A 26,543-nucleotide genomic window follows, 5' to 3' on the forward strand; every position below is an offset into this window, starting at 1 on the left:
TAAGCAAAATGGCCTCCCTAATTTCACCATCTGTGAGTAGGGCAGAATTTCAGGTGAATCCAGTTTTAATATTATTTTAATTTTGTTGAAGGAAGGAACAGGCTTGGCCCCAACTCATTCCAGTCCTCCTCTCTGATCCCATCGCTTAGAATCATAGAATAGTAGGGTTGTGTCTTGGCTTCCCTCTCCCTCCTGAGCACTGCCCACTAATGACTTCACCAATTACAGCTAGCCTTCTACCAGACTCTTCTGGGTCCTAAAAGTCCCCACTCCAAACACAAAGCCCCAAGAACTCGCATAACCCCTACAGTCCATTTGTTTATTTATTTAAAAATATTTTTATTTTTTATGTTTAGGCCACCTTTAATGGTAGAACCCTCTGAAGATGACATACAGAATAAAAGCAATACTTTCCCTTTTACTCACCAGCTTAAGTGCCCTTGGAGGCAGGCAAGTAAGAAGGGCCTCTGTTGAGGACCTCAGAGTGTGAGCAGGCTGGTACAGGAACAGGTGATCAAGTAATCTGGGCCCAAAACATTTAAGACTTTAAAGGTTAAACCCAGTTGTCCCTCCTGCTTTCCTACAGGGATCTCGTGGCTCCTGTTCTACAGATAATGAAGACACATCACCCCAAAGAGAGAAAGAGAGAGAATGGACTGCTCAAATTCCATTCAAAGATATGCCATCTGACAATTGCACTGAATATTTTCCCCTGTGTTAGGACCTAAGTGAAGTTGTTACTGAGAATATCTCGAGGAACAGATGGGAGCTTGAAAAATCTCTCATCTCTCCTTTAGACATGAGAGGTAGACGTATTAACGATTGCCACTCATTATTTCATTTCCTCTCCTGAAGAAAAAAAGAAAGAAAGAAACAAGGAGACTTGAAGGGTTCAGAATGGAAAATGACTCATCTGATTATTATCAGGTGCTGCAAGCCGGCCCTTGCAGCGGAGAGGAAACATTGAGCAAACTCTCCTGCATCCTTTGTCTTGCAGCAGAAATCCAACTGCCTTCTCTGCTGGTGATTTATTAAAATCTACAGTGTGAAGTTTATTATGGCCATTGTTTCATGGACTTTGATCTCTGGGAAAGCAACCAAAAATATTTGACTGTTCCATCTGGGACTGTTTAGCTTAGGGGAAAAGGGTGAGTAAGGGGAGACATGACAGAGGTGTACAAAATGATGTATGGTGTGGAGAGGGTGGAGAAGGAGACATTTTTTTCTCCCTCTCTCATAATATTAGAACCCAATGAAGTCATCCCATGCAGCTGATTATGGGAGATTCAGGACAGGTAAAAGGAAGGATGTCTTCACACAGCACATAGTTAAACTATGGAATTTGCTACCACAAGATGTAGTGATGGCCACCAACTTGGATGGATGTAAAAGGAGATTAGACAAATTCCTGGAGAAGGCTATCAAAGGCTACTAGTCCTGATGGCTCTATGCTACCTGCAGTATCAGAGACAGTATGCCTGTGTACACCAGTTGCTGAGGAACATGAGCAGGAGGGTGCTGTTGCATTCATGTCCTGCTTGTGGGTTTCCACAGGCAACTGGTTGGCCACTGTGTGAACAGGACGCTGGACTAGATTGACCCTTGGTCTGATCCAGCAGGGCTCTTCTTCTATTCTTATGTCATTAAGGCAACACTGCCGAACATTTCTCTTTGAATTAGCTCAAAAGTGGGCCATTTTTTATTTGAATAACAGAATTTGTTTGTTTTTTTAAAAGGATTATTCATAATTCTGCAGCCTGAGTGTATGAGTGCCTCAAAATCTCATTCCAGTAATCCAGTGTAAGCTGGTTTCTCCAATGCCAGTGGGGCAGTGAATCCACTCCAGATTTCAGTCAGAACCAGTCAGCACTTTGGATAGCTCCTTTAGAGTTCTGACTGGTTCTGACTGAAATCTGGAGTGGTTTCACCACCCCACTGACATCGGAGCCACCAGCCTACACTACAGCAATCCTCCTAACAATCTTGTGTGGTAGGTGACGATTATTCATATTTTAAAAACAGAGAAGACAAGCAAGATCTTTTAACCTGAATTCTCTGTCTGTAAGATAAAATCTGAACTGTGAACTGTGGTACTGGAGGAAAATTCTGAGAATGCCTTGGACTGCAAGAAGATCAAACCAGTCCATACCCCAGGAAATAAAGCCAGACTGCTCACTTGAGGGAATGATATTAAAGGCAAAACTGAAGTACTTTGGCTGCATAATGAGAAGACAGGATACCCTGGAGAAGATGCTGATGCTAGGGAAAGTGGAAGGCAAAAGGAAGAGGGGCTGACCAAGGGCAAGGTGGATGGATGGTATTCTGGAGGTGACGGACTCGACCTTGGGGGAGCTGGGGGTGGCGTGGGCTGGTCCATGAAGCTCTGGCATGGGCTGGTCCATGAAGTCACGAAGAGTTGGAAGCGACTGACCGAATAAACAACAACAACAAAACAACAAGATAAAGTCAAGAGATGGCTTTGCTAAGACCTCTTGCTTCATTCATAGTCAGAGAATGGCCTCAGGGCCCATGTCATGCTACGACATTGTTAAAGCAAAGCATCTCAGAGACTGCTCAAGTCAAGGCTGGGTCATAGACTGCAGTCTGAGGTGAGCCAGGAGCCATAGAATAACCCAATACTCAGGACCAAGGAACTAGTTAGGACTGAAGGATGAACCAAAAGGTAGTATCAAAGAGCAACCCAGAAGTCCAGCCCAAAGGATTCAGGAACATGTGAGAGCTGAGGAAGACATGGTTGATGAGCAAGGTACAAATGGAACAGAAAGCTCTCTTATACTCCTTCCTGCTCAGGAGGATTCAATGGCCAGCCAGGTTGAGCGGAACCAGTCCAGGACCTGAAGGTGCTTCACTGAGAAGATGTGACTTGGCATTTTGCTGGCACCTGCATGTAGTTCCACCAGCTCCTGACACTGGATGGGAGACTATGACATCCCCCCATAAGTTGTCCTATGGTCCCTAATGGTGAGGAGTATGAAAAACTAGCTTCACAGCAAAGTTATTTAAAAGTATATACAATGGCTTTGTTGAAATCATAATCCTCTATGGTTGAAGGATGGTGCCACTCTCTCATGTGTGGTGCATAGCTGTGAGAACATCATCAAGACAGCCACCGTTGCAAACAGAACAAACCTCGTTAACTTGGTATCTATTGGACCGATTTTATTGTGTAAGCTCTTGCTGGAAGACTATTCATACATGGTACAAAACACATGTGTATAATTTGTAATGGAATTCTGTTTTTGATGGGTTTTAGGCAAAATAGTTAAATGCTTGCGCATGAACGCTAAGGCAGCATTCAGACTACCATTTTGCACACTGCAGCTGCTGAGATACATTTTGAACTGTTGGTTACATATTGTAGGACAACTGTGGTTTTCTAGTATGCCTTTAGCGGAAAGAACAAATCTTGTCTTTGCTTTTAAAATCAGTGTGGGACACCTACTGTAGAGTGCATTTATACAGTGGGTGGAGAACAGCCTTCCACAATGGGTTTTTGGGTGGAGATTCTCACGCTGTGCCAGCTCCAGATTTTAGAGACATCGGGGCAAGACCTTCTCAGTTGTGGGGGGCTCTGTCAGTGGGGGACAGGGGCGGCCTGTCCATATAAGCAAACTAGGTGCCAAGTTAAGCAGGGGGCAAATCTGAGGGGGAAATACAAATGTTTAAAAAAATACAAATGAAAATTATTTCAGTTCCCATGCACATACAGAGGGAATACGGCCAAGGCTGTGGAGGTGAGCACGGGACAAATGGGATGGTGGGTCTACGTCAGACCGCCCCCCCCACCTTTGGGACCCAGTCCTCCCTGAGGTCATGTGGGATATCTTCCTGCTCCACTGCTGATGGCACCTCATTGGCCATGTCACCCCGAGGATGCAACCGGGACCCTTCTTCCAGAGACCTTTCTTCCAGGACTGTGCTCGTCTCCTTTGGTGTTTTGATCAGACCCTCTGTGCTGATACAGAGCTTAGTCAAACAAAACCCCAAAAACCATTTGGGGCATGTTTTATTACAAATGATAATATTTCTTATCATGCAGGGGGGGGTGACTCTTCATTAGATGGAAAATAGGGGCAAAATGTTTCCCTGTTTACCAAAAACCTCAGCCTAGATCTGCTCTTGGGGTTTGGGGGTGGGTGTGCCAATTGCATGGTTCACTTAGGGCACCAGTTGCTGATGGCTAGTCTAGTGAGGGATTGCCCTGGTGGGGGACAATCCCCCCCCCATAAGGGGACTGCCTCTCTCAGTGAGGCCCTTTCTCCTCACAGACACTGTCACCATCTGCTGTTGTTCCTCCTCCTTGCGGTACCCAGTGATAACCCTGGGGTATGCCGCCTTAAGTATTGAGGGGAGTAATGCTTTGCATTGCGCATGCTCAGGAGATTTGTGCGTGTGCGTGTGCGTGTGCGTGTGTGTGTGTGTGTGTGTGTTTAGAGTACAGCTTGGCAACTTGTGGCCTACAAATCCCATCAGCCCTAGCCAGCACAGCCTATGGTGAGGGATGTTGGGAGTTGTAAGCCAAAAGAGCTAGAAGGGCAGAAGTAGCTCACCCCTGGTTTAGAGGGCTTCTGAGTTTCTTCTTTAACAAACATTGGTTGCTATAGAGATGAGGCCTAGCTGGAAAGAACTGAATTTTAAACCCTGAACAGCTTGACTCGGGTAAGTTAAATATTCACATATTATGAGGGGCATGATAATAAGTTTCTGTGCTGCTTGAGTGGGAATGTTCTGTCTGGGTTCGGGGGGGTGTTGGTGTTGTTGCCTGGTTGGTTGGTTGGTTGGTTGGTTTTTTAAATTATTGCAGAGTTTCTTCTTCTCTTTCCACATCCTAATTCCTGTGGCACTGGTTTAAAAATTAAGAGGGAATTGTTTCTCTACAACTCTGTTGTCGAACATATGGTCAGCATGTCCCTCTGGACAGTGATCGCAAGAAAGCGTACTTTATTACTGCTGATATCAAAAGAAGAGGAGTGATTAAGTATTGGGACTTTGGGGACTTTAAGGAAAAGTTATTCGGCTATTTTTATTGTGTTATTTCTGTTGTGTACTCTTACAAGAGGCCCTGTAATCGGAATGCTATATTAAGGATATAAATGTGCTCATTTGTTTTAAATTGCCTCTGAGTCTTCTTCCATACTTGTCCTTCTAACCTGAGAATGCTGCGGGGAAATAAGAGAAGATTGCACAAGCAGATGGCGGCAGCTGCCACACCGCCTTCTCACCACTGCCATCATTCACTAGCTTGCCCCCTTCTGGGCCAAGGAGAGGGATCAGGCGAGCAACAGTTGGCAATGGGCGGAGGGAGGAGGAGGAGGAGATGGTGGTCCAGGGTGCTTTTGGTGGTGGACCCCCTGCCGAGAAATGGGGCTTGGCAGATGTCCAACTATGCCGACCCTGAGCAGTCCTGTACTCCCACAGTAACACTTGTGAGAACAGAGGTGTTAAAGCACACAAGATTGTCCCTGTTCCCACTTGTTAAATGCTGGAGGACCTGTGACCCTCCTTCTCGTCCTGTATCAAGACCAGCCAGGACACAAACTGCCAACAGTGTGCAGTCACTGGTGTTGTCAGAGGCTACAAAGCGGATGAACAGGCAGTTCTGATCTCCCAGGTCCCAGCACAGCTCCGCCCCTACCCAGTGATTCCTCCTGACCTCTCTTAGCTGCTCCTAGGTCAGGCTGAGGAGGCACTAGCTCAGCTCTGACCTAGCTAGGTCAGGCTGAGGAGGCACTAGCTCAGCTCTGACTCTGGTCTCTTCTGTGTCAGTCAGGCTGCCTGTTCTCAGGGCTGGTGCCAGTGGTAAGCATGGTCAGGCACCTGCCGGGCACTCAGTCCCCAGCAGGGGCCCACTGACAAGAGGCCCCTGGAGTCGCTCCTCCTCTACACCATTGCAGCCTGCTTGTTCATCTGCATCCCAGTCTGGCCCAGACAATGGCGGTGGCGAGAAAGAGGAACAGTAGATGCCACTGCCCACTTGCACACTGGCTCTCTGCCTGTCAAGCAAGCAAGCAGTAACAATGATGAAGAAGGGGTTGAGGAGAAATAGAAGCTGGTGACAATGGCTGCAAGAAGGTAGACTCACTGAGGGAGGGGCCCCATGGAGGGATTCTTGCCCAAAGTCCCTCAAAAACCTGGAGCCAGCACTGCCTGTTCTCTTCCAGCTTGCTTGTGTCTTCTTTTCTGCTTCCCACTCTGCACCTTCATTCCAGGTAGGGATGTTGGAGAAATCTGCAACGGAACCCAATGAGTTTGGTTTTCATGAATCCAACTCACAGATTCCACAGTGCACCAGCTTTTCCCGTAAGGCAGATTACACAAAGATGCGGAGCGGTTTTCTAACTTTCCCGAAAGTTGCGCAAATTTCATTGTAGAAAAATATGCAAGATTTTTTTTTTAAGGCAAAAGTGCACATTTCCTCCATAGGCCAAACCATGAACATGTGCATTGGGGGTGTGTACATTTACACACGTATGATTTTGCTCAAATGCACATTTGCACAAATTCGAAAACTAAAAAATATCCGATTCCATCAGTGAGTAGACAACAGAACAAAAGGCACATGACAATCCATGAAACACAGATGGAATGGATTTTACACAACTGATACATCCCTAGTTCCAGCTTCATTTGCAAGGTCCCCTCGGCTTCTGGCCTTTGATCAATACTGCTGCTTCTAGATACCTTCTGCACCAGCCCTCCTGTGGGGTCTGCTTTGCTGCCTCATCATGCTGGAATTTGTACTTTTATCCCTCCATGTTCCCAGCTGCTTACACACCCAGCAATTGGGTGTCAAATTGCCCCCTCCTTTTTATCCTTCTCTTCTGGCCTTCCTCTTGCTGTTGGGGGCTGGGGGACCCTGTTTCTGCTTTCCCTGCCTGCCCTCCTTCTGAAGAATAAAAATCCAATACTCCACCCAGTGGGTTCCCTTCATCCCCTTTCATCATTTGAACAAAAGGTACTCTTCTTGTCCTTTCAACAAATGACACACACACACGTAATTGATTCCTTTCCCATTCTCCATATGCTTCCAAGGTGATGCTTGTGACAAGCAATCATTTTCCATTTTCCTCTGCCTGGATATTGCTTTGATCCTTGGTTCACTTCCTATCAATCTCTATGCTTTCCTTAGCAGAATTTCTACTTTTTCCATGAGCAATGCCTGTTCCAGTTTTTGAGGAGCTGCATGAACAAGATGCTCTCAGCATATCCTCCTTGCTGACAGCAGCCAACCACTCACCTCCTCCTCCTCTTCTTCCTCATTGATGCCCATGTGCGTGCTTCTCCTTCTTGGCCCAACCTGTACCACCTCCCAGAAGCAGAGACCAAGGGCAGCTGAGGTCACAGCTTCTTCTCCTCATTCCTCTCGCTGCTTGTTGACTTGGACAGTTCAACAGGCAGTAAAGCACAGACGCACCATGGCCGGGAAGTTTCAGAGATTGGAAGTGTCCCCCCTACTGGGGACCTTTGCCAGTGCCTGATGATGCTGACCCTTGATGCCTGCCCTGTTTGTGAGATGTGACGTGGGGTGACTATAAAAGCCAAGCAATGCAGGAACTTCTACAATATGCCAAGCTGGAATGATGCCAAGCTTGCTGCTTTCTGACCATCTCGCTCAAAATCTGGTAAGCTGTTCTGAAAGACTCATATTTTATCTCAGTTTACCTCCCACCCATAGAAAGCCCTTATGGCTACATAACATATGGGGGATGGAGAAATGACTACTCCCCTAGGGAATAATTTGGGTGATTTCAGCAACAGGCATCTTTAATGTAATGTAATGTAATTTATTTACATAATTTATATACTGCACCTTCAACATAAATTTATGCTCCCATAACAAAGTAATGAAAAAACATACAAGTACATTAAAAAGAGTATTAAAAAATTAAGCACATACATCAGTACTACAAGTGCAAAGAGAAATCATCCAGTCAAACAGAGCAGTCTTCCCCAACCTGGTGCCCTCCAGTTCTGTTAGACTCCAACTCCCATCATTCGCAGCCAGCAGGATGCAGGAGAAGGCAGACCAACAGCTATATGGCTGCTATGCCCTGTAGGGCTATAAAAGTTGAAAACGGCACTTTGAATTGAGCCTGGAAACTTACTAGGAGCCAATAGAGTTGTTTCAATATAATCACCCAGTCATTGTTAGCGGTGTTCTGGACTAGCTGCTGTTTCTGAACTGTCTTCAATGGCAGCCGCATGGAAAGCATTTTGCAGCCATCCAGCCTAGAAGGTGCCAGGGCAAGGATAACTGTGACCAGGCTATGTCTGTCCAGCAGGGATCCCAGTTGGTGAATCAGCCTGAACTCTGGGGTCCTTTGTGCCACCAAAGCTATTTGTGGCTTAAGTGATAAAGATAACTCTAATAGAACTCCCCGCCTGCACTGCACGCTCAGTCCTTTTGAGGAAGAAAGCAATCCCTCCAGAGTTGGTTGAATGCAATCTCCCCAGAACCATGAACAGGCCATCAACAGTGACTCCATCTGATCAGGACTGAGTTTCATGTATTGACCCTCATTCAGTCCACTGAAAATTGGAATTGAAAATAAAACTGCCAAGATCATACTCCCCTTATACAAATCTATGGTGTGACCATACTTAGAATACTGTGTACAGTGCTGGTCACCATACCTAAAAAGGGCATTGTAGAGTTGGAAAAAGTGCAGAAAGGGGCATCTAAAATGATCGAGGAGCTGGAGCAACTCCCCTATGAAGGAAGATTACAACATCTGGGATTGTTTAGCATAGAAATGAGGCGAGTAAGGGGAGACATGATAGAGGTGTACAAACTGATGCATGGAGTGGAGAAAGTGGATATTTTTCTCCCTCATCATACTAGAACCTGGGGTCATCCAATGAAGCTGATTGGTGGGAGATTCAGGACAGATAAAAGGAAGGACCTCTTCACACAGTGCATAGTTAAACTCTGGAATTTGCTAAGACAAGATGTAGCGATAGCCACCAATTTGGATGGCTTTAAAAGGGGTTAGACAAATTCCTGGAGGAGAAGGCTGTCAATGGCTACTAGTCCTGATAGCTCTGTGCTACCTGCAGTATCAGAAGCAGTGAGCCTATGTATCTCAGTTGCTGGGGAACATGGGTGGGTGAGTTCTGTTGCACTCATGTCCTGCTTGTGTTTTCCCGTGGGCAACTGGCTGGCCACTGTGTGAACAGAATGCTGGACTAGATAGACTTTGGTCCGATCCAGCATGGCTCTTCTTATGTTCTTATGTGACTTCATTCCTGCTCCCAGACACCAGATCACCACTTTCTCTGTCTCACCTGACTCAGCTGGGGAAGACATGGGTGACAGAATGGATCCCTGAGAGACCCCATCATGTAAATGGCACAAGGCTGAAGTGAATTCCTCCAATACCAGCTTGGGACATCAGCCCTCCAATTATGAATGGAACCACCAAAAAGTGGTATCTCTAGGCCCCAACCCAGAGAGCCTATCCAGAAGGATATCATGGTCAACAGTATCAAATGCCACTGAGAAATCCAGTGGAATCCATTGGGTTGTACCCCACTTTCTCTTTCCTGGGATAGGTTATCATTCAGGGCAAGCAAGGCAGTCCAATATCTGGACCAGAATCCAGATTTCAGGTACAACAGTTCTAAAATCATAGAAATTGTGTCATTTGTATCATTACTGTGGAAGTGGACATATTCAGGTTCCATAGAATCTGGCCTTTCATTTTTGAAGTAAATATCAAGCTCCTAGCCCTTATGAAAACAGGAGGCAAGTGTAGGCAGTGCCAGTAAAACCTCAGAAGCTGTGAAGGTTGTTGAAGAAGATTTTGTGGAGTCAAGGGGCAGGTTTTATCACTCTTTATAACTCTTTCCCTCCCCCACCACCATGAGCAGAAGCAGCATCAACTACTAAAATTAAGAGAAATTATGTAGATGTGCTGGATTTGCAAAATTTGCACAGTTTAATTAGATCATTTATATCACAATGGAGGTATTTTGCTAGCATCTATGCCCAGCACAATATGACATTTATAAATCAATCAAAATCCTGACACTGTTGCTTTAAAAAAAAAAAAAACAGCAAAACTTCAACAACCTTGCAACTCCTAGAATTTTAGTCACTGTGTGAGTCTTCATGTGTGCATAATGCTTGTTTTATAACAAATTGTTTTTAATATTAATTAATTCAATGGCCATTAGATTAATTGACCGAGTTTAGAGGTGTCACTTCATTCCTCCACTTGTCTAACAACATAATTGGGGAGGCGATGGAGGGGAGGATTACCCTAAAGTTTTTTATTTCACTAGACATTTTGCTTGAAACTTTTTTTAAAAAAAATATCCTCATAACAGTTTCACAGTATCCCTGCATTCGTGTGACCACTCCCTCTGTTTGTCCACTGCTGTACAGCCTGCAAAGCAATATTCACTGCAAAATATTCCCAAGGAAGAGATGAATGCAACAAACCCTTATAACAAACCCTTGGATTCCTTGCAAGAGGAAAAAAGGTGGGATATAAATGCAATAAATGAATGAATGAATGAATGAATGAATGAGGTGGGATTCTTTTCTCATTCATTGGTGCACAGTGGTGCCATCAGAGCAGGCCTTTCATTTTTAAAACCAACGTGAAGTCCCTAGCCCTTGGGAAGATGGACTTGGAAGTGCAGGCACAATGTTTGCTAAAACCTCAAAAGCTGCAGGGGTTACTGAATAACATTTCTAGGAGTCAGGGGACAGGGCTTTATCACCTTGTTTAAGACTTTGCCCTTCCCTCAATGAGAAGACAGCAAATAAAGAATGCAAAATAAGAGAATCATGTTTGATTTTGAGAATTCACACAGGTTGCAAAATCCAGCTTTTCTGTAGACTGCTGCTGTTTTGAGGGTGGGATTGGTTCAGATGCACCCATGGAGTTAGGAATTGTTAAATCAGAGCTACATTGTGATATTTTTCCTGAAAATCAGGAGAACCAGGGGAAAAGCTTGGACTCATAAGCCCAAGATAGTGCAATGGCTCGGGGTTGGGGGGGGGGGCTGCATTCAAATATTGTGAATAAATATTGGAAATAAATAATTTTTTACTGTTTTATTTTTTGTGTTTACCGCTCCGAAATTTGTTCTAGATATGGAAAGGAAAGGTTCCTCCTGTGCAAGCACTGGGTCATTGCTGAGCCCTAGAGGGATGCCACTTGCACTGGCGTTTTCATGGCAGACTGTAGCGGGGTGTTTTTAGGGATGGCGGAGAATTCCGCCACGGATTTCAGTGAGGCCGAATGCACGGCCCGCCACCCCCCCGCCACCTCGTGGATCCCCCCCCGGGACGAGACTTACCTGGGGCGGATGTTCCGGATGGCGGCAGCTCCTACAGCGGCAGCGGCAGCTGGTCTTTCGACCGGCTGCCGCAGCCGCCATTTGCAGTCTTTTTTTTTATCTAGATGTGATAGGTTACGTAAAGACTTACGTAGCCTATCACGTCTGGGTAAAAAAAAAAAACTACGGTGTATGCAAATGGCAGCGGCTACAGCGGCCGCCATTTGCGTGCCCTGTTTTTCGCCGATTTATCTTACATAAATACTTATGTAAGATAGAACCGCGAAAAAAAGGGGAACGCAAATAGCGCCCACTATGCCGCCATTTGCGTACACTGGGTTTTGTTTTTTGGGTTTTTTACACAGATGTGATAGGCTACGTAAATTCTTATGTACCCTATCACAGCTGCAAGCCAGGACAGCAATGGCGGCGGCGGCAGCCCAGCTGCGGCTAGCCAGGAGACCAGCCGCCGCCGGAGCCACCACCGCCGCTGAACCGCTGGCTGTCAAGGATTCTGGGGGAGAGGACCGGATCGCCTCCCCCCTGTCGAGGATTCCGGGGGGAGGGATGGAGTGCCTCACCCCCCACCGCGAAAGATTCCACGAAAATGTGAGTTTCGTACATCCCTAGGTGGTTTGCCATTGCCTTCCCCAGTCGTGACTACCTTTCCCCCAGCAAGCTGGGTACTCATTTTACTGACCTCAGAAGGATGGAGGGCTGAGTCGACCTGAGCCGGCTACCCGAGACCCAGCTTCCGCTGGGATTGAACCCAGGTCATGGGGAGAGTTTCGGTTGCAATACTGCTGCCTACCACTCTGCGCCACACGAGGCTCTAGATATGTAGCAGTATATAAATATTATAAATAAATAAATAAAATGTCATGAAGCTCATTGGGTGCCCTTGGACAAATCTCTCTCTCTCTAAACCAAATCTACCTTGTTGTGAGACTAAACTGGGTCAATCCCACTCTGAGCTCCTTTGAGGAACTGTAGGATACAAGTGTGATCAAGTAAACTCTAGAATGCACCTCTGAGGCTGTAGGAACCAAGACAAGGCCAAAACAATATTATTTGCGCTAGGAGAATAAAGGTAGATGGTGTCATGGCCAAGAAGTGGGCATCCCTGGAGACTGAAGACTCCAGCAACAATGACTCTGAGCAGGTGTGAGAACCAGTCCCTGGTCCTTCTGAACTTGGGCCTACTGCCTTGGACTTCATGTCCTACCCACAGAGCCCTCAGGAGGTGCCACTGCCCCCTGATTCCAAGGAGTGGACCTCAGACTCCTTTAGTGAAGAGGAAAACCCTGAGGAGCAGATTCCTAACCAGCTCCTCCAACATTCACTCCCCCAGAAAAGCCAATGCCTAGAGGAAAAGGCCACTGACCCTTTAACAGCCATATACAGCACCTGAGCAACCTTCCAGCAAGGCTCTTGTGCCCCAGCTATAGAAACTCTGTCAGTTGCTTCCAGCCAGTGCCAGAGTATCTTATCAGTTCTGTGGTGTCAAGGTTGCTGTTGAAGGTCCTGAAATGAGAATCAAGTCCCAGGTGTCTGTACCGTGGCATCCCTCCTCACTTGAGCAGATTTAATTTAATTATTATCATTTAATAATAGCCAAAGGTCTCTGGGCAGTTTAGAAAGATTAAAAACCTTAAAAATACAATATTATATGTAGCATAAAAACCATTTATATACAAATATATGAACAGACAGCCCACACACAGTGTGTGTGTATGTTTGTATCTAAACAATTTTAAACCTTCAGTAAGAAGAAAAATCCAGGATCTGATTAAAACCTGGTCATATTCTTCCAAATGCTTGAGAGTAGAAGGTCTTAACCTGGTGTCAAAAAGGCAACAACGTTGGTGCCATGTGGGATTTGTTGGGGAGATTGTTCCATAATTTGGAGGCAACCGCTGAGAAGGCCCTCTCCTAGAGGAAGGATTCCCTGATCGGAAAGCTTGTTGGCTTCTTCCACCAAACTGCTTATTAAATTCAGTAAACAGAGGGTGAACACAGATGTAACTTTTATAGAGTTATGGTGGGGGCTGTTTGGAAGTGCCCTTGCTGCATCCTATCCAACTGTAGCTTTCCTGCCCTGCCCCCACTTCTGTGGCAATCAAGTCCACTCTGGGCAGTACTGATTGGCTAGTGCCTGAATCTTCACAGAACACTTCCTGCCCTCTTCCCAATTGCTAGAGCAATTTTGCAACTGTTCTTAAAATGTTTGTGGCTGAACTATAAGAAAGGGAGGGATGGGGGGGGGTGTTTTCCTTTAACAAAGATGGACAACCGGCCTTAAAATGTGAGAGATAAAACTGGCAGCTAAGCTGGCATTTGGCTGCCCATGTGACTAGCAAGATGAAAAGTCACGGTCACAGCACAGGTGAAAAGCCCAGTGTGGCCCCTATGAAAATGCCATCTGTATCTTCACCCAGATAAGCCCCACCATTTAGCAAGGGATGAGCTGGGATGGGAAGAGTGGGGAGGGATGTCGCGCAGCAAAAAAATGCATGCTTTGAGCATGCAGAAGTTCCAGTGTTCAATGCCTGGCATCTCCAGTTTTAAAAGGATCAGGTACCAGGTGATGCCCTAGAACCCTGCTGGAGATCCTGGAGAACAGGGATGTTAAACCTCTTTCAGCTGGGGGGCATGGCCAAAGGTAAATGGGATGGGGCCAAAAATAGCAACGTATCTTTGCTTAAAGCTCTTGCTGCCAGTAAACTAAGCCTTAGGGGGGGCATTCCAACCTTTTGGTATGGGGAAAAAACTGCACAAAAGCCAGGAAACCACCAAACAATTGGTGGTTGGGGGGAAAGGGGGCACAGCCTTCTGGGGAACCCCCAAGGACTACATTGACCCTCCAGGTGGGCCAGTTTTGCCCCCCAGGCCTGAGGTTTTGCACCCTTACTGGAGAGTAACTGCCAATCAAGGATACACAATACAGAGCTAGGTGGACAAAACCTCTGACCTGTTCTCAGGCAGCTTTCTAGTTTTACTTATTTTAAATATTTCTAATAGACCTCCCCTCAGCAGAGCTTCCAGGGAGGCTTGTATATAGAACTGTGATAAAACTGGGCAAAAACTGCCAAATGCGTATTGTCTGTGTGGCTTGCAATCATGAGACAGGACAGTGTTGTGAAGTGTAGGGATGGATGGATGGATGGATCTGTCCAGTTCGATTCCGCTCAGTTCCTCCTTTTTCCTACTTTAAGTTCATTCCCACCCATTTCCGCATCAGCTTGCAAATTTTGTTTTCATAAAGCCTGTATGAAAAGTCCTACAAACACCAACAGCTTATGATCTAAGACTAAGACACTGCAATTTAATCATGTGGACATGTCTCGCTGGAGAAAATGGGACTCAAGTCACTTCAATGGGACTTAGAGTGCAACCCTAGGTGTGTTCACTCCAAGGTAAATCCCACTATGTTCAATGGGCTTATGCCCAGGTACTTGTACATAGGATTGCCGTTTGAGTCACAACTGAACTTAAGATTCTTATATAAAAAAGAGAACTGACAAAATAACAATGATCCTTGTTCACTTAAAATGCATGCAAAATCTCCCTAGCGGAATGAAGGGTAATGCATGGATGTCTTTAACCTACCCACTGGCAAACTATGTGAGCATTTGTTTCTGGCAATCATTTAAGACTTATCAGCAGTTATCTCAGCTGCCTCACCCTCCTCTTCCACTCACAAAGGGACCTCACCGTGACTGCAAAAGAAGAACTAGCACAACATTGGGCTCATTTGTTTATCCTTAAAATCTGTAGGCCAAGTAATTTTTTTCAGGGAGGGTATGGGGGGAATACATAATATTTTGCACAGTACTTTGGAGTGGGTGTGGGGAAACCCAAGCTATTTTTACAACCACCCCAGTCTTTCCCTGAGAGTGATTTGGATGAAGAACCCTGGGAAGTTGCAGAGTGAAAAATCAAGATGCTGTGCATAAAGAGACCTTCCCCAGCCTTCACCCCATATGTAAAACTCAGTCAGCCAAACCCATTGCTTTGTTTGAATTCATTGGCCTAACAAAACATGCTCCCTATTGACTGGGGTTAGCTCAGTTCTTATCCTTCAGCGATTAGCTGCAGAAAATAAAGAGCTCTAAAAGTTACCACCTAGCAAATTCATCAGTAATCTGAGAGAAAGCTTCAGAAAATGTGTGCATTCTCTAGAATTGTATCAGAAATCCAAACATTCCTTGGTTGAGTCCTGGGGTTTGCCATTCACCGAGTTTCAACTATTATGCTCCAAGGAAAAAAGGAAAGGTTCCTCCTGTGCAAGCACCGGGTCATTACTGACCCCTAGAGGGACACCTGCTTATGCTGGCATTTTCATGGCAGACTATAGCGGGGTGGTTTGCCATTGCCTTCCCCAGTCGTGACTACCTTTCCCCCAGCAAGCTGGGTACTCATTTTACCGACCTCGGAAGGATGGAAGGCTGAGTCGACCTGAGCCGGCTACCTGGGACCCAGCTTCCGCTGGGATCGAACTCAGGTCATGGGGAGAGTTTCAGTTGCAATACTGCCGCCTACCACTCTGCGCCACACGAGGCTCTCATTATGCTCCAAACAGTCCCTCTAATAGCTAACTCAGGTGGGGACTGACAACAGAAATGTAGCCAAAACGGGGCCACCGAGAAGCAAGAAAGGGGCATCAGCAAGCTCGGGGGATCCCTAAGGTCTGCAGAAATACCCCCCAAAATTAAATCTAAGGTGGGGGGAACCCCAAAACAGTCTAATGAAGACTGAGCAAGCTCAGTATCCACTGGTGCAGGGGGGAACAAAGGGGAGAGTAGAATGCCCTGCTTGGAAGGAACAGCTGGCTAGAACCCTGAACAGGAGCACTCCTGATAGGAGATGAGGATATGCTGCAATATTTTGTTGCAGGTCCCACTTGGGTGCTTCATAATGATCATTTGGCAAAGTCTTCCAAGTGAACATTTTACCCCAGCCTATGCTATAAGCGAGCTCCGTCCCTCAAGGGACCATGCGAGGAGTTCGCTGACTGCAGGCTCAACATTCTAGACGTATTTACATCACTTTGGGGATTAATATTTTGCCTACATATGCACTGGGAATTTACCCATCCTTGCTGGTGTGTGTGTGCGTGTGCACGCATGGATGCGTGTGTGTGTGTGTGAATACACTTCTGTAGTATCTTATAACTAGTATCTTACAACTAGTTACAACTAGCCTAGTTCGACATGCTTTTTAGCACAGGCCGTATAATTCCCAGCAATAACTACTATGTCAAGTTAATTTCAAGAAAAAATAAAGGCAGTGAAGGGGAAGCTTCAAGGCAGGAGGTTTCTGCAGATTTTTCTGATAAATGACTGTTCCCATATTGTTTGTGATCTTCCAGTTTAACTCAAATGACACAGAACATCAAAAATTAAAAAATGCCCTCAGACCTATTGGAGCAATGTGGTTTCTACACACGCGGCTGCCATCAGGGGACAAAGCACATCCTATTGGGTTGCAAGAACACATCTTTCCATTAACCCTCAGAGCACTGGCTTGTACGAAAGGCTGCATTTTGGAACATTAGCAGGCTTCAGCAGGAAAGAGGGCATCACAAGGATCCCACAGTTACAAGCAGGGAATTGTTTTGCTTCAGAATATCTTCAGCTCTCTTAAAAGAGCAATCCTATGGCTCCTCGGATGGCATAGGATACTGGGGATTTTCCCCTCTGAGGCTGTAGGCTGATCTACAGCCTGGGGGGTTCAAAGTGCTCTTTGAACACTTGAAAGCTCTATGCATTTGTTAAGAAGTAGTAGCTGTTACTACTAGTAGTAGTAGTACTTACTAGTAGTGAGACGTACTCTATTACTACTACTACTTACTAGCAGTAAGAAGTTCTAGTAGAAGTAGTAGTAATAAGACTACTTCTGAAATGAACCTACCCGTACACTACGTTCAGCATCTAAAGGCCCTCCTCTGAGTGCTTCCTCCAAGGGAAGCTTGGAAGGCAGCAACGAGGGAGAGGGCCTTCTCAGTGGTGGCCCCCTATCTGTGGAACAAGATGTGGTCCCTGATGTGGTCCGCCTGGTGCCAACATTATTATCTTTTCAGCGCCAGGTTAAGACCTACCTCTTTTCTCAGGCATTTTGCAGCACATTGATCGGCCCTGGATGGGTCTTTAGTTATGTCTGATAGTTCAATGTTGTTTTTAATTATATGTTGTTTGTGTGTATTGTCTGTGTGCTTTTATGTGCTTTTTTGTAAATGGCTTTTAAACTTTTTATATTGTATTTAATGTTTTAACTTTTGTAAACTGCCCAGAGAGTTTCGGCTATGGGGCAGTATAGAAATGCAATACATAACAACAACAACAACAACAACAACACTATTTATGCTTTCTAGCCACCAGTGAGATCTTCTATTATCCTTCTTTCTGGCTTTTTGCAGCCTCTTCTTCTAGCGTAGCCAGAAGGCACTTGGTCACTTCATAAATAGCCCAGGACTCCTCCTTAGAATGGCATGTAAGTAACCTAGGATCTCTTGGAGGAATATGTTGGCTGTGGGTCTTGCATTGTAAGCCATGGAAGGGCATTCCAGCACACAGAAAGAGCTGGGGAAAACTGCACGATTCCTGTGGGACTTCCATTTGAATAAGAATTACATTACCCTCACTTTCTTTCATTGTCTGCAAAAGACTCTTGGCAGTAGAGGGGGAGCAAGAGGAAAAATGCACGATGGATTTGACACTGCCGTGTCCAAAGTATTGCTTATAATTACCCAAAGAAATGCTTGCAGCAAGAGCCACTGGTTTTAATGTAAAGGTATTTTTTAAGTTAAAAAGCAAACAGCATGGCATTAACACCTGGGTCTCATTAATATGTATGCCAACCTGTTTCCAAAAGGAAGGAATTCAAGTAAGCCTGAAAGCCATCACACAAAGACACACGCTAACCAATTCACACTGAGATTTTAATTTAACAGCAGACTATAATTTGAGGTCTTTAAACTGAGCATTCAAAAAAAATCCATGAGACGCTCACTTTGACTAATTTTGGTAGGGCTTTCTGGGCAGCGTTAGCACAGCTGATGAAGGAACAGTCGCCTGTCTGTCTCAATGCACAAGCTACAGAATCATAGAATCATAGAATAGTAGGGTTGGAAGGGGCCTACAAGGCCATCGAGTCCAACCCCCTGCTCAATGCAGGAATCCAAGTCAGAGTATCCCTGACAAATGGCTGTCCAGCCTCGTCTTGAAGGCCTCCAGTGTGGGAGAGCCCACCACCTCCCCAGGTAATTGGTTCCATTGCCGTATTGCTCTGACACTCAGGAAGTTTTTCCTGATGTTCAGTCGGAATCTGGCTTCCTGTAACTTGAGCCCATTATTCCGTGTCCTGCACTCTGGGATGATCAAGAAGAGATCCTGGCCTTCTTCTCTGTGACAACCTTTCAAGTACTTGAAGAGTGCTATCATATCTCCCCTCAGTCTTCTCTTCTCAAGGCTAAACATGCCCAGTTCTTTCAGTCTCTCTTCATAGGGCTTTGTTTCCAGTCCCCTGATCATCTTTGTTGCCCTCCTTTGAACCCTCTCCAGCTTGTCTGCATCCTTCTTAAAGTGTGGTGCCCAGAACTGGACACAGTACTCCAGATGAGGCCTAACCAGTGCTGAGTAGAGGGGAACTAGTACTTCCCGGGATTTGGAAGCGATGCTTCTATGAATGCAGCCCAAAATAGCATTTGCCTTTTTTGCAGCCACATCACATTGTTGGCTCATATTCAGCTTGTGATCGACAACAATTCCAAGATCCTTCTCGCTCGTAGTGTGGTTGAGCCACGTATCCCCCATCTTGTAACTGTGCATTTGGTTTCTTTTTCCTAGGTGCAGAACTTGGCATTTGTCCCTATTAAATGTCATTCTGTTGTTTTCTGCCCAGCACTCCAGTCTATCCAGATCACTTTGAATTTTGTTTCTGTCTTCCAAAGTATTAGCTATCCCTCCCAATTTTGTGTCATCTGCAAATTTGATCAGCATTCCCTGCACCTCCTCCTCCAAGTCATTAATAAAAATGTTGAAGAGCACTGGGCCCAGGACTGAGCCCTGCGGTACCCCACTCGTTACCTCTCCCCAGCTTGAGAAGGTCCCATTGATAAGCACTCTTTGAGTCCGATTCTGTAGCCAACTGTGGATCCACCGGATCGTTGTTTCATCTAGCCCACTTTGAGCTAGTTTGCTCATCAGGATATCATGGGGCACTTTGTCGAAAGCTTTGCTGAAGTCGAGGTATATGATGTCTACAGCATTCCCACGGTCTACAAGGGAGGTGACTTGATCAAAAAATGAGATCAGATTTGTCTGGCACGACTTGTTTTTGACAAATCCATGTTGGCTTCGAGTAATCACGGCATTGTTGTCAAGGTGCTTCCAGATGGATTGCTTTATGATCTGCTCCAGAATTTTCCCAGGGATTGATGTCAGACTGACTGGTCTGTAGTTCCCAGGTTCCTCCTTTTTACCCTTTTTGAAGATAGGGACAACGTTAGCCCTCCTCCAGTCATCTGGCACTTCCCCGGTCCTCCATGATTTCTCAAAGAGAATAGACAGCGGTTCTGAGAGTTCTTCTGCCAGTTCCTTTATGACTCTAGGATGCAGTTCATCTGGCCCTGGAGATTTGAACTCATTCAAAGTAATGAGGTGTTCCTTGACCATATGCCTGTCGATCTCAAGCTGCAATCCTGCCCCTTCAGCCTGTACTTCGCCTTTGCCAGGGGGGTCATAGACCCTCTTTTGGGAGAAGACTGAGCCAAAGTAGGAATTGAGCACCTCTGCCTTTTCTTTGTCCTCTGTTATCATTTTGCCATCCTTATTTAATAGCTGAACAACCATTTCTTTCCTCTGCCTTTTACTATGCACGTAGCTGAAGAAAGCCTTTTTGTTGTTTTTAGCATCCCTCGCTAACCTCACCTCGTTCTCCGCTTTAGCCTTCCTGACGCCATCCCTGCAATTCTGTGCTACCTGCCTGTACTCTTCCTTTGTTACTTGGCCTTCTTTCCACTTCCTATATGTGTCCTTTTTTGTTTTCAGGTCATCCCTAAGCTTTTTGTGAAGCCACATTGGCTTCTTCTGTTGTCTTCCACCTTTTCTTCTTGTTGGAATTGTTTGTGATTGTGCCTTGAGAATTTCCTTTTTTAAAAGTTCCCACCCATCTTGGACTCCTTTTCTCGCTAGCATTGCTTGCCATGGGACCTTACTGATCATTGTTCTGAGTTTATTAAAATCAGCTTTCCTAAAATCCAGGGTACGCGTTTGAGTACACTCGGCTTTTGCTTCCCTTAGAACCAAGAACTCAAGTACAACATGGTCGCTTTCCCCCAGAGTTCCTGTAACTGCTACTTTCTCCACTAAGTCATCTCTGTTGGTTAGGATCAAGTCAAGGATAGCCGATCCTCTAGTTCCTTCCTCTACTTTCTGTAGGAGGAAGTTATCCGCCACACAAGTCAGGAATTTCCTGGAGGGGCCATGTTTTGCAGAATTTGTCTCCCAACAAATATCGGGGAAATTGAAGTCCCCCATTACTACTACATCATGCTTCCTTAAAACATTGGCTATTTGCTTTTCAAAAGTTTCATCCTTGTCTTCTCCTTGATTGGGTGGCCGGTAGTAGACTCCGACCACCAGGTTCCTTTTATTCTTTGCTCCATTTATTTCAACCCAGATGCTCTCGATGGGGCTACCAAGCTCCTCCTCCTGTATTTCTGTGCAGAGATATGTATTTTTCACATACAGTGCAACCCCGCCTCCCTTTCTGTTCCTCCTGTTCTTTTTGAACAAGTTATATCCTTCAATTGCTGTATTCCAGTCATGAGAGTCATCCCACCAAGTCTCAGTTATACCTATCAAGTCATAATTTCCCTCCTGTATTAAGAGTTCAAGTTCGTTCTGTTTGTTTCCCATACTCTGGGCATTAGTATATAGACATCGAAGACCATGTGCTTCATAGTCTGGCTTTCTTCCTACCTGTGTCTGAAGACTATTATTGGACGCTATCAGAGCTGTTCTCTCCATTGCAGTGCATGCGCCTACGTCCATTGTTACCCCCAACATTACATCTCCCTTCCCCGTAGGATTCAGTTTAAAGCCCTCCTGATGAAGTTCTTCATGCTGTGGCCAAACACATTCTTCCCAGCCTTTGTGAGGTGCAACCCATCCCTAGCCAACAGCCCATCTTCCAGGAAGTATAGCCCGTGGTCCCAGAATCCAAATCTCTCTCGTCGGCACCACATTCGTAGCCAGTCATTCACCTGGAGTATTTTTCGTTCCCTTTCTATCCCTCTTCTAACTACTGGAAGGATGGATGAGAAAACTATCTCGGCCCCAAAGTTCTTGAGTTTCCTTCCCAAAGCTTCAAAGTCTGACGTGATCTCTTCGTAGCTCCGCTTGGCGGTATCATTTGTTCCCACATGGATGAGAAGAAAGGGATACCTGTCAGTGGGCTTTATGAGTGCAGGCAACCTTTCAGTCACGTCTCTAATCTGTCCTCCCGGAAGACAACATACCTGGCGAGTCCACGGGTCTTCGCGACATACTTGGGTCTCGATCCCACGCAGCAAGGAGTCTCCCACTACTACCACTCTTCTCTTCTTCTTCTTGTAGGCCTGGGTTTCATCGCCTCTGTTTGACTGACCTTTAGCCTCTTGCTCACTCTCATGCAGGTTCCCCTGTGATTCTTCCTCTGCAGGCTGTCCTCCAGTCTCATCTGCAAGTACCTGGAATCGGTTCCACAGCTCCACCGCTTCCACTGGTGCAGAGTGTCGTCTAGTTCTTCTTCTCCTAACTGTCACCGTTTTCCAAGGAGTATCCTCTACTCCATTTTTCTTCACCTCAGCATTTCCCACTGCCTCATCTTGCTGTTGCTCTTCAAGCTTCTGGTCTGCCCTTTGCTGCTGTAGTTCCCCCATTCTGTCCAAGAACTCTTCGTGTTCTCTTATTCCCCGGAGGGTTGACAGTCGCCGCTCCAGTCCACTTACTTTTTCCTCCAGCAGCGTGATCAACTTGCACTTGTTGCAGGTGTAGGCCATGTTGTTCTCAGGCAAGAAAACAAACATTGCACACACCTTGCAGGTCACCACCACTGGAGAGTCTTGTCCTTCCATAGCCTCTTTTCCCTTTTTGTGTCTAGCTTTGTGATTGTTCTAGACTAGCCTGTGCCTGCTCCTCTACTCAGTAGAGGTTAAAAGCAGAGTCCCACTGGTGTGGAAGTGTGTGTTACAAGACAAATAAATGAAAAAAAGTTAGTAAAAAAAAAATAAAATAAAATAAAATAAAAAATGTTAGGGGCCTCCCCCTTGACCTCCCCTGCCGAACTCCTGTTTGCTCCCCCTGTTCGCTCGCTCTGTTCGCTCGCTCTCTGGGAGCTTGCCTGCTTCTGTAGTCCCTGGACCAGCTGGAGCAGCTTGCTCTGCTCTGCTCTGCTCAGCTGGGAGGCGGGAAACAGACTGAAGCTTCCCGCCCAGTCAGCTGCTGGGAGTACTCAGGCCACACCCCTCCAATTCAGTTGGAGCTCTCAGAAGCTCCTGGTGAGCTCACAGCCAGTCAGAAGGATAAAGGGCAGCGCCCTGGGCTTCCTGCAACCCACTTACCTCTTAGCCTCTGTCTCCTTTGTCTCCTTTGTCTCTTCAACCACTGCAACTCCCCTGGCCAACTCCTGTTTGCTCCCCCTGTTCGCTCGCTCTGTTCGCTCGCTCTCTGGGAGCTTGCCTGCTTCTGTAGTCCCTGGACCAGCTGGAGCAGCTTGCTCTGCTCTGCTCTGCTCAGCTGGGAGGCGGGAAACAGACTGAAGCTTCCCGCCCAGTCAGCTGCTGGGAGTACTCAGGCCACACCCCTCCAATTCAGTTGGAGCTCTCAGAAGCTCCTGGTGAGCTCACAGCCAGTCAGAAGGATAAAGGGCAGCGCCCTGGGCTTCCTGCAACCCACTTACCTCTTAGCCTCTGTCTCCTTTGTCTCCTTTGTCTCTTCAACCACTGCAACTCCCCTGGCCAACTCCTGTTTGCTCCCCCTGTTCGCTCGCTCTGTTCGCTCGCTCTCTGGGAGCTTGCCTGCTTCTGTAGTCCCTGGACCAGCTGGAGCAGCTTGCTCTGCTCTGCTCTGCTCAGCTGGGAGGCGGGAAACAGACTGAAGCTTCCCGCCCAGTCAGCTGCTGGGAGTACTCAGGCCACACCCCTCCAATTCAGTTGGAGCTCTCAGAAGCTCCTGGTGAGCTCACAGCCAGTCAGAAGGATAAAGGGCAGCGCCCTGGGCTTCCTGCAACCCACTTACCTCTTAGCCTCTGTCTCCTTTGTCTCCTTTGTCTCTTCAACCACTGCAACTCCCCTGGCCAACTCCTGTTTGCTCCCCCTGTTCGCTCGCTCTGTTCGCTCGCTCTCTGGGAGCTTGCCTGCTTCTGTAGTCCCTGGACCAGCTGGAGCAGCTTGCTCTGCTCTGCTCTGCTCAGCTGGGAGGCGGGAAACAGACTGAAGCTTCCCGCCCAGTCAGCTGCTGGGAGTACTCAGGCCACACCCCTCCAATTCAGTTGGAGCTCTCAGAAGCTCCTGGTGAGCTCACAGCCAGTCAGAAGGATAAAGGGCAGCGCCCTGGGCTTCCTGCAACCCACTTACCTCTTAGCCTCTGTCTCCTTTGTCTCCTTTGTCTCTTCAACCACTGCAACTCCCCTGGCCAACTCCTGTTTGCTCCCCCTGTTCGCTCGCTCTGTTCGCTCGCTCTCTGGGAGCTTGCCTGCTTCTGTAGTCCCTGGACCAGCTGGAGCAGCTTGCTCTGCTCTGCTCTGCTCAGCTGGGAGGCGGGAAACAGACTGAAGCTTCCCGCCCAGTCAGCTGCTGGGAGTACTCAGGCCACACCCCTCCAATTCAGTTGGAGCTCTCAGAAGCTCCTGGTGAGCTCACAGCCAGTCAGAAGGATAAAGGGCAGCGCCCTGGGCTTCCTGCAACCCACTTACCTCTTAGCCTCTGTCTCCTTTGTCTCCTTTGTCTCTTCAACCACTGCAACTCCCCTGGCCAACTCCTGTTTGCTCCCCCTGTTCGCTCGCTCTGTTCGCTCGCTCTCTGGGAGCTTGCCTGCTTCTGTAGTCCCTGGACCAGCTGGAGCAGCTTGCTCTGCTCTGCTCTGCTCAGCTGGGAGGCGGGAAACAGACTGAAGCTTCCCGCCCAGTCAGCTGCTGGGAGTACTCAGGCCACACCCCTCCAATTCAGTTGGAGCTCTCAGAAGCTCCTGGTGAGCTCACAGCCAGTCAGAAGGATAAAGGGCAGCGCCCTGGGCTTCCTGCAACCCACTTACCTCTTAGCCTCTGTCTCCTTTGTCTCCTTTGTCTCTTCAACCACTGCAACTCCCCTGGCCAACTCCTGTTTGCTCCCCCTGTTCGCTCGCTCTGTTCGCTCGCTCTCTGGGAGCTTGCCTGCTTCTGTAGTCCCTGGACCAGCTGGAGCAGCTTGCTCTGCTCTGCTCTGCTCAGCTGGGAGGCGGGAAACAGACTGATGTAGTGGAGTTAGAAACATGCAACATAGGCCAGCGTGCCAGCTAACGATGCACAAGATCAGACCCTGTGCCTCCAAGAGTGTGTCCAGCCATCAGCTCCACCATGTCCATTGCACAGGTAAGACTCTACCATGAAACACGACTAAATTTGGGGCATGCCAACTTTTCACCAGTTTAAATCAATTATTTCGGTGAAGCAGAAATTCCCCCTTCCCAAAACCCTAAATTGTGCTCCTATTCACACTTTCCCACCAATTCTGTTTCATACCATTATTTCCTTTGGCTGCTTCTTTGACATCATATAGCAGTATAAATCCATCCAAAAATGTGGAGCAATTCAAGGAACATTGCTTTCAAGAAGGTCAAAAGGATCCAACGAAAATTCAACAAGATGTATTGAGATTAGCATGGTGCTGAATGTTCATAGTGTTTGATTTTTATGTTTACTTGAAAGTTGACCTTTCAAATGAGCTGATTTAATTTATTTTATTCATGTATTTATTTATGGTCAGGGCACTGGCACTTCCTACGTGATCTGGTTGATCTCCCTTTAATAAAGCTGGGTGCTGATACATAGGCTGTCTAATATTTCCCAGGTTTAAAACCTATTGTGGGCTTGAATCCTGATGTATTCCTGCAACCTGAATCAATGGACCCAGGTTGCTCAGAGGGTGTGCTAAGAACCACCCAGGAAAAGCAAAGCCTGCATTAAAACCTTAAGAAATTGGTTGTGGCATAAGCAGAGAGAAGAAAAATGTGTGGTTTTTTAGGAAGTGAGGCCACACACACAAAAGAAAAGTCAAGCAATTCAGAAGATAGAAGTGTGTCACAGTCCTATGCAATGCATAATACAGAATCCATTTAAATGGATGTAAGATCCAATTAGCATGAGTGTGATCCCCTGCTGACTAGCAGCCACTGGTGATGAATAGGCACTGCAAAAGCAGTGGTGTAAATCAGGGCTGGTTGCAGCAGTGACCAAAAAGCCAAGGTTTTATTTTAAAACATAATGCATAGGGAGCACACACCTTTTCAGGAAGCAAAATTGCACTCCCAAGACACTTCCTGGACTGCAAGCCTGCTTCCCAACAATATTGCTGGCAGCGGAGGGGAGGGATTTGGCAGCAGCGGGCGGGCGGGCACAAAAACGGCACATGCAGGCCGTGACCCATGTGTTGCCACACCCCTGGTGTAAATAAACAGTTCAGGTCCATTACTTGCTCTAGCAAAGTAGCCACTCCCAGGACTTCCCAAGACCAAGTTCCACATCGTCAAACTTGGTAATTAATTGCAATTAGGCAGGTTCATGTGTTAAGAATCTTTCTTCCAAAAATATATATATGGGGGGGGGAGCAATGCCAGTGGGGAACATATAACAACTTTAATGTCTGCTGCAGAATGTCCTAGGAAATTGAAATGTTTCTCCACTGGTTTCTGAGTGTTACCACTGTTGATGTCAAATGCACATCCATTCTGGCATTGAGACTGCTCTGTCTTGGCATATGTAAATGGCAGAATTTATTCATTCATTCATTCATTCATTTTTATTACATTTCTATACCACCCAATAGCGGAAACTCTCCAGGTGGTTCGCAGAAATTAGAACCACGAAGTAAAACATAAAACAATATAAAATATCAAAGCTTAAAACTACAATATAAAAGCACAACCAGAATAAAACCTACTGTAGCAGCAATGGAGAGATTTAAAATACAGATTTAAAACAGCAGAGCTAAAAGA

The sequence above is a fragment of the Heloderma suspectum genome, chromosome 9 (genome assembly GCF_057233095.1).
Source record: "Heloderma suspectum isolate Gila_16-S chromosome 9, 16-S_ref, whole genome shotgun sequence".
NCBI lineage: Eukaryota > Metazoa > Chordata > Lepidosauria > Squamata > Helodermatidae > Heloderma > Heloderma suspectum.